Below are 15,616 nucleotides of genomic sequence, written 5' to 3' on the forward strand. Positions count from 1 at the left end.
GTTTCTTTTTAAGTGTACATTTGATTAGATAGCATAGTGTCGCAATTGGATAAATGAGTTAAAAGCTCAACTCTGACAAGTGCCAGGCCGCACTTTCCAAGTTGATATTTCAGCACAGCTGTTCTTCCATTCATCCTTCTGACATTGAGAGATTAAGTACTATTTCATTTCATATTAATAACTCCTATTTTACAGCACTTAGAAACAGGAGGCATCAGGAGTCATAAATGAAGCTCTATACATACAAATATGCTGTAACTACTATTTTACCTGGGTACGGGAACATCTAGGCCACAGTAACACAAAGCATGAAGTATTATTGCTCAACATTATAGGCTTCAGAATCATAAAACAATGGCTTTTTCAATGGGGATTTACCAGTCCTGCAAAGCTCGGAATAGACCGGTAAATCCCCATTGAACGAGGGCGGACTCGGTAATAATAGCGCCATGATTACCTCCAAACTCTGAATGAGGCCCATGGATTCAGTCTGTCAATTTATTTTGATCCCATCAGCAGGAAGCCTTTGAGCCTGCAAACAGGCCTGCCGCACTATCATAGTGCGATTAAAGAAGGAAAATATTTGTTTTTTGTAAATCGTATCACTTCTGCAGCATGCTCCTCACGGGAACTTTTCAGAGTTGCGAAGGGACTCTCCTCCCTTCCCCCAGTAGAGGACAACTCCTCTTGTCCCCAGGCTCAAAGTGAATCCATCAGCATATATTTTGCAGTGACGATCTGTAAGGTTGCGCAATCTATTTCTAATCAGAGTATGTCTAAATCAGGCCAATTCTGGGAAAGGGGTGATTTCTTCTACTGACCGTAAGCAAAGACGTTTCAATTTGAACCAGTTACCGACAAGGTCATTGTGAATGCTCTGAACCATCTTAGATCCACCTCTCCTATGGATCCAGGTCCTTTACGCATTCATCAGGCCCTTCCGCAGAAAGTTATATCCCTGTTAACTGTGGTTCTTCACCACTCACTGTCCTCTGCTGTGATTCCCATCTCGCTGAAACACACTCTGGTCACTCTGCTTTTGAAGAATCTCCACCTTGATCCATCGCTAGCATTTACATATCAGCCTATATAATTACTGCCAGCTCTTACGAAACTCTCAGAAGTATTATAACTCTGCAACTTTATAGTTTTCTGGAAACTAACAATTGTCTACACCGATTCCAGTCTGGCTTTAGACATTTTATGGATATTGAGTCTATCCTGATTTCACTTTTGGACGATCTCGCAATGCTTCAGGACTGTGAGGGGGTCGAGGTGTTGATCCTTTCTGACCTGTCTCCGGCCATCGATACAGTTGATCATGGCATTCTGTTGCACGGCCTTGAGCAAGTGGGTGTTTACAGTATTCCACTGGCTTGGTTTGCTTCTGTTCTTACAGATTATATGCAACTGTTTCTTTCAACTCTTACTCTTGTCATTCCACGTCCTCCATGCTCTCATGCAGCAACCCTCAAGGATCTTCCCTGTCCCTGCTCCTTTTCAATCTTTATCTGCGTTCCCCAGCAGACTTCATTTCTGAACATGGGTGCACTTTTACACCTGTGCTAATGATATGCATTTAGTGTTTTTTTCTCTATTCACCTATAGTGGAGCTGCCACGTGAACTGAGAGTATTTCTATCAGCAATTGGGAGCTGGATGGCAAAAAATTGGCTGAAGTTAAATGGGGTGAAAATGGAGGTCCTGGTGTTTGGCTCCCCCATGGCTCCTGCCATTTGGAGCTCAGAGTATTTTCTAGACTCCCTGGATCCCTATCCAGTCCCTAGTACCTCAGTAAAAAGTCTGGGTGTTAGACTTCTGCCGTCTGGTTCCAGAGATGCTCAGATCACTGCAGTGTGTAACACTGGCTTTGCTAAATTAAAAGTGCTTAGGAAACTTCCTGCCAAACTGGATCGCTGTCGGCCTACCATGTGTCTACGTTCAGCCTCTCAAAATGTATAAAAAATTCCATGCTACCATGGAGCCCGCTAGGTGGCCGCTCTTTTTCGGTTCTGCCCCTATCTTGTGGAATGCTTTGCCATCCAATGCGCGAGATTGAAGGTCTTCTCCAGTTACGGAAGGAGTTGAAAATGCACCTTAGTTCTATTTTTCTGTATCTCTCAGGCCCACCGGTGGAGTTTCCCCTCAGAGCCTAGATGCCCTTGGGCCTTAGTTTGAGCTTTATAAATACTGTACCATACCATGGAGTGGCGAAATAAGGCTTCTGTAGAAAGGCCCACTCACTGCCTGTTTGGCTACATGGGAACATATAGCTGAAAATACAGGTGCCACCTCCTGATGCCCACCTTGCAGCAAAATGTGGGTGGGCACTAGGTTAATAGGTATTCATATCTGGGGACTAATATAACATAACTACCTCTAAAGACAACATTGGAGGAACTCTATCCACCTAACAAACAACAGAGATCTCTTGCTTTCCATGTTCTTGGAGGATTGAAGTGACATCTCTAGGGCTTTTGAAAACCATCACTTGATACTTATCTGCATGAGCACTGGATATTCCTGCCTTGCTGGCATGGAACAGAGCCACCTTTATTATTTTCTGCCCAAGTGTCTTGAATCTGGGGAATGCAGAGACTAGCAGATGTGATTGCCAAAACACCAGTCTGAGAGTGGCCAGTGGTCTAGTGAGGAATAACTAAATTCTCTCTGGGAGACCAGCAGAGCAGCTCTTAGAAGCAGAGAACTGGAACATTAAAGCGCAGCTCTTGAACCAAAGTAGAAGCAAGACATCATAACCAACCTCATTGCCACTCAGCAAGTGTATCATGGTTGCAGAGACTCCACCATCAAATGCATGTTGGCCATGTTATCTGAAGGAGAAGGAGAGACAACCATGAGACAGAAGACCCAATGCAATCTACAGGGTAACTTTCCTTAGCTGTGCCAGCTTCTGCTGGATAGAGAACCTTTTACTGGCCCTTCCAGCATGTGTGAGCATGCCATCTTTTTGATGGACCCACACACATTTTAGAGAGTATTTTTGATGAGCTTCCCAGTGTTATATCTCCAGCTTTTCACGTAATGTACACTACTGTTGATGCATTTTAATTTATATTCTTATTTACATACACTTTTTAAGTACTGATTCCTCTCCTTTTTACCCTTGGATTTTCTTGTGGTAAGTTTTAATTAAAGTGTCGCTATGCGTATAACTTCTTTTGTTTGGACATTGGTTATTTTATGAATTCACTGTATTGCCAATTGATTATTGAAAAATGTATTTTAATGCAAACCATTACTGGGGCAAATATAAGCAGATTTATCACAAGGGATCAAAAGCAATACTGAAAAGAGAAATTAAAAGATGACCCGTACCACTACATTCTATGGGCAGTAGAAAATGGGTCCTATACGGGATTTGGAGGAACAAGGTTCTGAGACTTACCAGGCGGGTGTCCGGCTCCGAGGTGGAGTTGGTTCTGCTGGAAAGAAATCCTTCAGACTTTTCCAGCAGAGACTGTCCGTTCAGGCATAAAGCAATAGCTTGAGGACATGAGTAATAGTCAGTGGCTACTGTGGCGGGTTGGAAGAAGGAGTCGGACACATTAGGGACATGTTACTTCACTTTAATTTAATTATATCTAAAAAGGCCTAGCTTTCCCTATTACTAAAGGAATCACCCTACCTATCTAAATCAACTAAGGTGCTTGTCTGTAGTCGGGAAGTCCAAAAGTAACTGTCCTCCATCCCAAACCCTAACTCGACCTGACCCTACCACTAATCTGAATAACTCAAAAAGGGGTCAAAAGAATGTCTCTCATTTCATGGTCATTTTCTTCTTGCCTTCCTTCCAGCGGCTTTCTCTTCCAATCAACATTTTATATCCTGTGTTTATTGCTATTGAAATGTCTCTCCTTAAAATACGTGCTTCCTTTATTTTGTTTCCCCAATGATATACTTGTAGGTTTTGTAGTATTTTTGTGCTAACTATGGGTTCCCATGTCCTGGACGCTTGATACTGGATTGTCCCCTTTCTAATTCTGTTCGCTTAACAGTCTCTTCTTATAACACTTCTCACACTGGTTCATGCAGGACTCTCTCCTCTCCTTAGGTCTCTGTACTTGGGGGTTATTCTCCTCCAGCCAGGTTATTGGCTTCCACTTCTTAGAAGCTTCCCATACAGTGTTATTTCTCACTCATTGTATTGATTTCCTTTAACTCCAATTCAGTTTATTTAATATTCACCTTTCAAATACGTGATTAGACAAAGTTTCTTTCTTTCATATTCTTTCATATGTCACTCCTGCCTTTCCCGTTCTCTTCAGTACCTCTTCTGATGCAGGGGAACCTTGCCAGGCTCAGTGCACAGTCAGCTCTTCTGTTTCCTGAGTCCTCTTCTCGTTATCTGTTCTCATTGGTGTCTTGTTCTCGGCTCACAAGCAGCGGGACGCCATCTACGGATGTGGGCAGCAGGGAAGCCTCAGCACGATTAGCTCGACCCATTGTCCACCACGATGCAGCTGTGGTCAGGGTGCAGAACTTTCTTTCCTCTTCGGCCAAAGGTTCTCCTGTTGCAGGATTATTTGTCTCTCCTGCATCTCAATATGGCATTTATTGCCTCTCAGAAAGTCATGGGCTCCGCCACTTTGCTCTGCTATGCCTGTCCAAGGCGTAATGACTTCAGGGTGCTTCCCTTGCTCACCATACTCTCTCTCTTACCAAGAGCTACTCATCCCAGTAATGTGCAAATCTCTTTTTAAAGAGACAGTTCCTTTGTCATTCTATGCCTGGTTCGTTCCCACTTTGCTAGAAGTCAAATGTAAGGATAACAATCAGTTTTCATAGGTGGCAGACCCATATAGGCAGATAAGGTATTGGATCTAGGGGTTTCCTCATTGGAAAGTGGGTCCTTGACCCCAGGAGGGAGTGACTCCCATTGGTATCCCTCTTGCTCCTACCCCCAGGGAAGGTCTTGTAAAGAGGACTCACCTCCCTAGCCTCAAAGAGGGTGGCTACTTCTTGGCGAGAAGGGACGAATATCTGCAATTTGTCACATACCCTTGCCCTTACAAATGGTGGCTTCATCATCTTTATTTAGTGTGAATCTGCTGAGAAAATCCACCTTTCCTTGTTCTTTTCCTTTTCGATATTCAATAGAAAAACAAAAAGGTTGCAAGTAAATAGAAGGTCGAGATGGACAAAGTTGTGGTATCCTCAAACATGTTTCAAAATTTGATAACACAGGCTATTCATTAAGTCCAAACGAAGTTAATAGTCTGCCTACACTCCCTTGAATGTCCCAGAGCAGAGAGCAGGCTTCAAGGTCAACTACAAAAGAGAAGCCTTGGCTTGGGGCCTGAGTGATGAGTGATGATGGATTAATTGGGAAAGTGGGGAGTAGTCTGACATTCATTGGGAAAGTGGGGAGTAGTCTGACGTTCCTTGCGGCACCTGTTTCGTTTTGATTACGTGCTGCTAACAAGCCGAAAGTCCAAGGTTGGGAAAGCATGCCAACCAATCAGAGGGTCTATTTAGCAACATGCTATACAATGTTGCAAAGACCAACTCGCTCCCATTTTTTCCATCATAATCAGTTTTATACATGTTTAGAGGTAGTTTGAGGCGTGCCCACCAGATATGGGAAAGCAAATTAAGTTATTAAAACGTGTATATACTAGAGGAACATATGTTCCTTAACCAATCCCTCCCTTGAATAGGTTTTAGTTTTCCATGTAGGATGACGTCATAGATAGCGCATATCGAGGTATACAACCTTTGCATAATCACATTTGGGAATGTGTGTATGAATTACTGCCTGTTATTCCCCAGATTGTCCGAATTTATTTCTATGCTGATAATAAAGTAGTATTTTGCCATATTCTTTGAGTCTGTCCAGTTATTTAGGTGCGAGATCCTTGGTGGTAATTCCATCTAGTACATAAGATGCTTCAATGTGCTAGAGCACATTTTGGTAGCAGAGGATGGTTCTGGTCTAATCGACCCAGGCCCAAATCTAGACTCTCAATTGATTCCAACCATTAGCTAGAAGACCATGGAGCTTCCTGTGGAGATCGGTGCACAAAAATACACACGTGTAAGAAGAATCGGTTGGCAGGTGCCCCTTTGACGAAATTCCTGTCTGGTCCCCACAGGTGGCCCGCGGACTGAAGGCAAACTGGTCAACTGGGGAAGACTTGATCCTGAGGAACTCAAGCTGAGCCACGGATGTATGTAGAACTTCGAAGGTGGCATAAATAGAGGGAGGGACTGTATTGCAAATATATTTATAGAAGTAACAGGATTTTTGGGTCTAAGAAAGAAGAGAAATAGATACCTCAATTCATGGTTCAAAAGGGGTGGAAGGGTACGCACTCAAACTCCAAACAGGGGTATTATTTGAGGATTCCTGAGGCAAGGCCAAGAAGAAGAGTGTGTATCAAGCTCCAAAAGTGAGATGTGGTACATTTACAAAAGATAGTAAAGGAAGGCGTATGTAGAACATTTAAAAGTGCACATGTGCTTGGGGTTATAAATATGTCAGCATAAAACATTTATTGTGTCTAGATTAGGAGATATAAAACTATAGATAAAAATTAAGGTGATCATCATATTTCTGAATCAAAAGATTGACGTCAATCAAGAGGGTAAAAATGAAAGGAGAACAATAATACAATAAAGATACTCTTAAAACATCAATGATAAAAAAATTGTTAAGAATGGTAGAAAGTGTGAACGATGGAACAAAAAGAACATAATTGCATATATTTTTAAAGTGGTTAAAAAATTGTTTTTTTGGTAATAAGTGGTGATTGATGGTGCCTGCTCAAATTAGTCAGTGTGGTATATTTGATCAAATAAATAAAAGAATGAAAGATCTGGTAAGTATTGACAGTCAAGATCAACTTGTCATCATGGGGGACACTCTTCTCCTACACCTTTGCAGGACACTGCCGAGATACACACCCAAGATAAGACAGTATCATGCGGTGTGGGTCAGAGGCACGACTAATAAAACACTCATGCCATGGCCTCAAGAGGGTTTGTTTTTCAAAACAGTATTGCGACATATGACAACGTATTTGCATGCTACATACAAGGGGTAGAAGTTACAGAAAAGATTGTCTGTTTTAGAGTTGTGGAAAATGTATCAGAGCGAGAATGAAGATCTGCCTGAAAAGGAGTACATGCTTAGTCAGCATAAGGAGGAAGATGTAACGCCTTCAGCTCCTCTTCCCCGCCTGAAAAAATCAGGCTGCGTTAGTCTGACATACACGCCCCAGCTTAGTGAGGACAATGCAGAAGAAAACAAAAGTAGAGAACGCAAATATATGCCAACACACAATGAAACTTAACAGCGTGTTGAGAGAAAGGACAGACAGGTGGCGATAGAGGAAGAAGTTCCCCTGCTCTGTTGTACGTATGAATTCTATGTGCTTCAGGTTAAATCAACTACCTGTCTACGAGAAAGTCAGGAACTGGAACAGCCCGCATACTTTGGGTGACTCAAAGGCTCTAGAGAAGGATTGTAGGTTCTGTGGGGTAAGCAATTCTCGTGAAACTCTGAAACACCTGATACATGTGTGTACGTTCTATGACAAGGAACGAACCAGGTTTTTCAAGGATAATAGAATTGGCAGTTCAGAGGTGACCAGAAATCTGTTTTGGTGTCGCTGTATGTGGGGCACTGCCATTTGTTTGGTTTTAGCTTTGAATCTTTTTCTTAAATTTTTAATGAATAAGAAAAATCTAGCTTTGGAAGCAAAACATTTTTAAATTGATGCTCTTTATATTTGAATGTTTCTTTTTCTCTTTCTTAGAAGTTGTTTTTTCTAATGAATGTAATTTTCTTTTCTTATTTTTCTTATTTTTGCTGGTAATTTTGTTGTGTATGGTTTTTTGTAAACTGTAAATGCAACAATAAAAAAAAACCATGGGCCAAATACCGGGGAGTGGGAATGAACTCCACCCAAAAGGTAGTAGTACTCATCACTCACAGTCAAGGAAGATGCACCCCATACAGCTGCCCACAAAATATGCATTGATGGGTAAATATTATAGCGTTATATAATCCATCTCTTCCATTGCCATGCTAACCGCCAACCAACATTATTATGCCCATCTCTTATCCACCAGCCCTAGGAAATTAAACACCAAAGAACGACCGAATGGTATATTTTCTGGGATGACATTCCACCCCCCATGTATTTGGATGGGTTAGGGGAGTCGCCCAGGGCTCTTGGTGATCACCCTCACATCTATGGACTGACCACCACCCAGGATCCACAGCTGGTGTAGAAGACCTGGTGATGGAGCCAGGTCAAGGCCCCCCTCTCCACACAGCGGGCCATTTGGAAATCGGTGCATTCTACGCTCTTTATAATGCAGAACATCAATGTAAAGGTCCTACTGGACTCCCTAGTCTCTCCAGAAATACTGCAGCTATGTATAATGATTGATGCTGCTCATCATTTCATCACTCTGCATATTGCATGACTGATGCTCTCCCATTTGTCTCCATCTTCCCCATGGCTGATTTCACCTTGCCCGTGAAGGCACAAACCTCGACCTGATCTGCACCTGCTCACTGGCAAAGTCCTCTTGAATCAATGAGCAGTTCTCCATTGCCTCAGAGCCTTCAAATTGTGCAATCATAGACCAAAGCACTTCCCTGCCAAGACACAACAACCCCCTGATTGCTTCTTTCTATAACCCCAGGCTTGCCAGCGGACATGGTAGTATTCTTGGGAATTCTTGAATCATCATTATCATTGTCAATGTCATCAGTGATTATATGAGCACTTGATGACGGTGCAGTGGCAGCTACTCCCGTAGGTGTCTGGCCTGTCTGTCGCAGGCGGCAGGTTCGGCAGGATCTCGATCGGCACATCCACTGGAGTTTGTGTAGCTGTGGACACAGCACTCTACATAGCTTTATGACAACTCTTTGGCAGTGGTTAACTTTACTGCCCAAGCGGGCTAACTTCTTCAGTCCATGTAATGTAGTAGTTGTGGTGATCACTGTGACATGGCTCCGACAGAGGTGGTGAAAGTGCTGCTGATGACGCTGGTGTGGCTCTAGTGAATGTAGCATTGATGGTATTTAAGGGCTGGGTCCTGCACCACTGCATTCAGTCACTGGTGCTGTCCTATTTCTTTTTTTCGATCTACTCAGATTCCCCTTCTGTTGATGTCATTGAACCTGCGTACGATAAGTGTAGGAGACGGACTCTACCTCTGTATAGAGGTGCATAGGGTGTGCATAGGGTGCACTGTGTCTTTGCCATTGCTTCCCCTGCCATGCTGTGATAGTCTTGGCCTCCTGATGGATTGTGACATATGGGATGTTCATTTTAGATACATTATGCTGTTCATTAGTATGAGTACTGTGACACATTTGGGTAGTTCCACCTTGGCCTCCAATGTTACCATCAAGCTCAAAAACTCCCAGTCCCAAAAGCTTGTCTGGTAAAGTGAGGACCAACGAAGCTTTGAAGGTCTCAAACAATGAAGGCCTCAAACAAATCCTCTGTCAAGGACCTGTCTTGAAGATTACTGCCTTTAATCGAGAGTTTATTCTTCAGACAGATGCCTCGAAGGTCAGTCTGGGATCTGTGTTGTCACAAGAGCATGACAGCTTGGAACACACGTCTTATACACAAGTTGTTTGTTTCTTAGATAACAATCCTATGTTACAGTAGAACGTGAAACCCTATCCATCAAGTGGGCAGTCCCTGTAGTATTATCTCACAGGAAGGAAGTTACGGCTCGTGACCGACCACTTCCCGCTAACCTGGATGAGTCTACAAAAATATTCTATTGCCCAAGTCATGAGGTGGTTTTTAGGGTGTTCAGTCATGATATCGAGAAAAAAAATTTCGAAAGACAATAATTTTGAAAAAATAATGTCGAAAAAAAAAAATCAAATTCTTTATTTTTTTATTTAAATGTTTTTTGGGGTTTCGCAAGTAAAAAAAAGGTAAAACAAAAAACAAAAAAAAGGGGGTTTGGGGGGAACCCCCCCTTTTCGAATAAAAAATGTAGTGAAAAAGAAATGCGATTTTTTTTTTCAACCTTATTTTTTCGAAATTATGACTTTTGACATTGTTGTATTCGATATTATCACTATAAACCGGTTTTTAGATCTACAATCATTTTGTTTCTCGGTAGAACATAGAAAGGGAAAAGAACAAGGCAATGTAGACTTTTTAAGTTGTTTCCCATTTCTGAATCAAGGGGGAGCATCTCAGTTAATGGGAGGGTTATGTGATGAATCTGAACAACTTGTCCATTCTCTCCTTTGTGGCTAGGGAGGTGAGCCCACTTCACAAGACCCTCCCTAGGGATGTGGGTAAGTGGGACAGCTTTGGGAGTTACTCCCCCCCTGTGGGCAAGGACCCCCATTCCGATAAGGAACTCCCAGTCCATAACACCCTTTCTGCCTACATGGGTGTTGGGAAGACTTGAGTATTTCCCGTTATGACTGTAACCCACAATGAACCTTATTGCACTCTTTTGGAATCAGGTAATGCTGAACAGTGTCTGAATGTCATAATCAAAGAAGACAGACACAATAATGTTGATATATACTGATGACGTGTATAAGAATAGTGCAGGCTGCGAATGGGGGAGAGACTCCAATGGAGGGAGAAGAGCAAGCGTTACGCAGAAGCAAGCCTCTGCTGAGATTACATTCTTGAGGGGCAGAGCTTTTGCAGAGATGACATTCTTGAGGGGCAGAGCTACACCAAACCGCAGAACCAGCTGTGGCATGGGAGAAGTGAGACCTGCTAGCATGAGTGTCATGATCTCTGCGCTTCCAAAAGGTCAGGGTTTTCCCAACTCCCTTGGAAGCAGATCCATAACCCAGGTTCCGAGTGCCAACCAGTCCCAATTGGGACCTTTTGGACCCAGTCCTGGCGCCAGTGGCACCAGGCTCATAAATATGCCCAGTCCCAGCGCTGGAAGCGCCGGGCTCATAATGCTTGGGTGGACTTACCTTCAGCAGACCATGCTGCTTACTTGCCTGCCAGTTGAGCCTCTGATCCTCTTCTGTTTGGAACTACTTTTCCTGTTGGGTGGGGCTGGAGCCACTCCCTAGATTCAGAACACTGGAACTCTTCTGGAAGGCAGGAACTCTTTTCTTACCAGGAACTCTTTTCTTACTTAGGCGTGGCTGTGGAAGGAGACACCTAAGCACTACAGGAGGCTATTTAAACCACACCCGGTGGATGAATCTTGCTTTGCGTTATTCTGCAACCTCTGCAGCAGAACGCTCATCGTGTCTTCTGCATCCGGTCCTGGGCCTAAGGAAAAAGGCTTACCATCCTGAATCCAGTCTTCAGCAACACCTATAAAGACAAGAAAGAACAGGTTAGCATTCCGGCATCTGAAAGGCAAAGGCTTACCATCCTGAATCCAGTCTTCAGCAACACCTATAAAGACAAGAAAGAACAGGTTAGCATTCCGGCATCTGAAAGGCAAAGGCTTACCTACTCTTCGTGCGCTCCGGAGGTCTTCACACTGCATTCCGGCATCTGAAAGACAAAACAAGGTGCGTTTAAAGACATTGGGGAACTTTAATACTCACGTGCCATTACTCCTTTCCACATCTAATCCAGTGGGTATTCCGGCACCCTGCAGCCGCTCCGAACTCGTACCTGCAAAATAAAAAGACAGTTAGAGCGCATAGTGAAGCAGGCAACAAGCGCTTACTTACGTGCTTCCAGGCGCTTCTATTCATCACACGGGCTCCATCTTCAACTCACTTCAGCCCGTCATCCGCCATCGCCGGAACCCTGCAAAACAAGAGACATCTTTACTAAAGACTTTAAAGACATTTGAATGACTCGAAACTTACCGTTCGTGCAGTAAACGACGGACAGCAGTCCTCTGAAGTCAAGAGGCCTGCGCTACCTATCCAGTGAAGAAACTGGTTACAGCACCCTGCCCCGAGGCAGATGGAGAGCTCGGCATTCACTTACCTAAGGTGAGAGCGTTAACCTTTGGGGGTCTACAGGAGAGGAGAAGAGGAAAGAGATAGGGACACCCCAATAACCCCAGTTCATTAACCCCATATTTTCTATCTGCAGACATCTTACTCTACACGTCAGGCATACAGTGCACAGAGGTCCAGCCCAAAGAGCCAACCGGGTGCTACACATCACCTTTGAAGATACGGTAGTCGCCCAGTCAAGACCGGCGCCTCTGCGAGAATCAGGTGAGCGTTACAGAACGCAAAGCCTACCGCAAAACTCTCGCCCAGGCGCTATGGAAACCTCGGATACTGACCCCCTAGCCCGGTTACTTGGGGAACTAAGGGCAGAAGTGCATGCAGCTCGTCAGGAAACGAATGCTCTAAGAAGGGAACTAATTATTTCCAAGGAGAGAACAGACAATCTTGCTAGACAAGTGCTACAGTCACAAGCCGGACAGACCCCGTTACCCGCATCAGGGGCAAATCTTCCTTCAACATCCTCTATGAATCCAGTGCAGATCAACCTACCTGGGAATGTACCTCTGGCTCCGCCCGAACGATTTTCTGGTGACCCAAAGAGGTTTGCAGTATTTATCAATCAGTGCCGGTTGCACTTCTTATGCCGGCCAGCAGCCTTTCCAACTGATCAAGCAAAAGTAGCTTTTGTACTTTCGTACCGTAGTGGCAATGCGGCAGACTGGTCGATCCCTCTAGTTAATCAAGATGATCCGGTTCTCCATGATTTTCAAGCCTTTCAGCTTAGTATGGAAAAACTGTTCGCAAGACATTCACAGGGGCAGGCCTTGGACAATGAGCTTCTTTCGTTGCGACAGGGTAATCAAGACCTTTTGGCTTATATTGCATCTTTCAATAGACTAATAGTGGAAACTCAATGGCCTGAGGACAAAAGGATTACGCTGTTTTATAGAGGTCTACGTGGAGAGCTCAAAGACGTTTTAGCCCAAGTAGTGAATCCCCCACAAGACTGTTCGGATTATATAGACTTGGTCGTTCAAATAGATCACAGACTGCAGAACAGGAAGGCCGATCGTTCCAAGTTTGATGCTCGAGTATTTTCCAAACCGCCAACTCCTTCCAAAGGAGTAGACTCCGGGGAACCCATGCAAATAGGGGGTCTGAAAGGTCCTCTAACACAAAGGGAGCGGGAAAGGAGGAAACAGTTGCAATTATGCCTATATTGCGGAAACTCAGGGCACTTTCTTCGAGACTGTCCGGTGAAACCTGCCAAGAAGGCAGTAGGAGCTGCAGTTACCAAAGTTACAAACTCTGAGCAGGGAAACGACCTCGCCCGACAAGAATAGAGGTCCTCTTGCCGAGCGTGAAAACCAGTTCCGTGACCTCGCATTTCGTGATACCTATGGTCCTCATTAGCCCTGATAATCCGGATCGATTACATGCAATTGAAGCTTACGTCGACAGCGGTGCCATCGGCAATTATGTGGATCATGAAATGGTTTTGAGGATGAATCTAACTCTTTGTCCCAAGGCTGTAAAGGACGTCATTACTACGGTGGATGGTACGGAGATAGCCTCCGGGCCAGTAACGCATACCACTCAAGAGGTGACGCTAGTAAGTCAAGATGGACACCATGAGAAGATCGTGTTCGATGTGATCAAGGCCCCTCAGTTTCAGATTATTCTAGGAATACCTTGGTTGGAGAAACACAATCCTCTGATCGATTGGCGAGCAAGAACGGTCCAGTTTCCAGAATGTGTCTCTACTTGTCACCCTCCACCTGGTGTTGCACTGGCCGCAATTTCTTCAGAGACTCCCCAGTTACCTCCCGAATACCTAGAATACCAAGATGTTTTCCGGAAGGATCAGGCTAACTCTCTACCTCCTCATAGGTCTTATGACTGCCAGATAGACCTGATACCTGGATCTACTCCTCCTTGTAGTAGAATTTATGCCCTCACCGAGCCTGAGAACCTTCACCTTCGACAATACCTGGATCAATACCTGGCAAATGGGTTTATTCGTCCTTCCAAGTCCCCTGCTTCTTCAGCTTTGTTCTTCGTTCCAAAAAAGGAAGGAGACCTTAGAACTTGTATCGATTATCGCTCCCTGAACCAGATCACCGTTAAGAATAGATATCTGTTACCTTTGATCCCTGAACTCCTGGACCAAGTCAGAAAAGCATGCATATATACAAAGCTGGATCTTAGAGGAGCTTACCACTTGGTACGAGTAAAAGAGGGCGATGAATGGAAGACGGCCTTCCGCACCAAGTATGGGCTATTTGAATATCAGGTCATGCCCTTCGGACTTTGCAATGCCCCGGCCGCCTTTCAATATTTTATGAACGATGTCCTCAGAGAGCTCATAGATGTATGTGTTGTTGTTTACATTGACGACATCCTCGTTTATTCTTCATCGGAATCTGAACATCGGAAACACGTGAAAATGGTCCTCGAAAAATTGCGTCAACACAAACTTTTCGCTAAGTTGGAAAAATGTGTTTTCAACGTGACTGAAGTTGAATTCTTGGGATTCATATTATCACCTGGCGGAGTGCGTATGGATTCAAAGAAGGTCGATGCAGTTCTCAAATGGCCATCACCATCCTCCGTAAAAGGTGTGCAAAGCATGTTAGGCTTCGCTAACTTTTACCGCAGGTTTATCCCCGAATTCTCTCGAATAGTCCAGCCCATCACTGCCTTGTTAAAGAAAAACAAACGTTTTGAATGGTCTACCGAGGCGGAACAAGCTTTCCAGGATTTGAAGACTAAATTTATCTCTGCACCAATCTTAAAACACCCTCGCCCCGAACTCCCCTACATCGTGGAAACTGATGCTTCAAGCCTTGCCATGGGGGCAGTTCTATCACAAAAGGACCCGGTAACCAATCAGTTGCATCCCGTGGCATTTTGGTCCCGCAAATTCTCGCCTCCTGAAATCAATTACACGATTACTGACAAGGAACTTCTGGCTATCAAGTCTGCCTTTAAGGCTTGGCGGCATTATCTGCTGGGGGCCCGACACACCGTTACTGTGATTACGGATCACCGAAACCTGCAATATTTGAAGACCGCAAAAGCCCAATCCTCTAGACAACTCCGTTGGGCATTATTCTTTGCCGAGTTTGACTTCATAATTACCTATCGACCTGGTACAAAGAACGGTAAAGCCGATGCCCTTTCTCGGATGGGAGTGGAAGAACACTTGGTCAACCCTAAACCTGTACCAATCATTCCCGAACAAAGAATTCTGGGTGTAATCGCCACAGAATCCATAGAGGAAGTTAAGGATAAAGCCAGGCAACTTGTAACTCCAGCAGACATACAGAATTGGCATCTGCAGGGAAAGGACTTTGCAGTAAAGGACAACTTATTGTATTTCCAAGAACGATTATACCTACCCAGCACAGATTTACAGAAAAAAGTAATCTCTTGTTATCACGACTCTTTAATGGAAGGTCATCCCGGTATAGCCAAGACCTCAGAAAAGATCAAGCGCTACTTCTGGTGGCCGTCTTGGAAAAAAGATATCAGAGACTTTATAATGTCCTGTGGAGTATGCGCCCAAAACAAGAGTCAAAAGGAAAGACCAGCAGGCCTCTTACGCCCTATTGACATCCCACCTCGCCCTTGGCATACGCTTTCTATGGACTTCATCACCGATCTACCTCCATGCTCCGGATACAATACGATTCTAGTA

This window comes from Ambystoma mexicanum, chromosome 1p (assembly GCF_040938575.1).
Source record: "Ambystoma mexicanum isolate Mex_15411 chromosome 1p, UKY_AmexF1_1, whole genome shotgun sequence".
Taxonomy (NCBI): Eukaryota; Metazoa; Chordata; class Amphibia; order Caudata; family Ambystomatidae; genus Ambystoma; species Ambystoma mexicanum.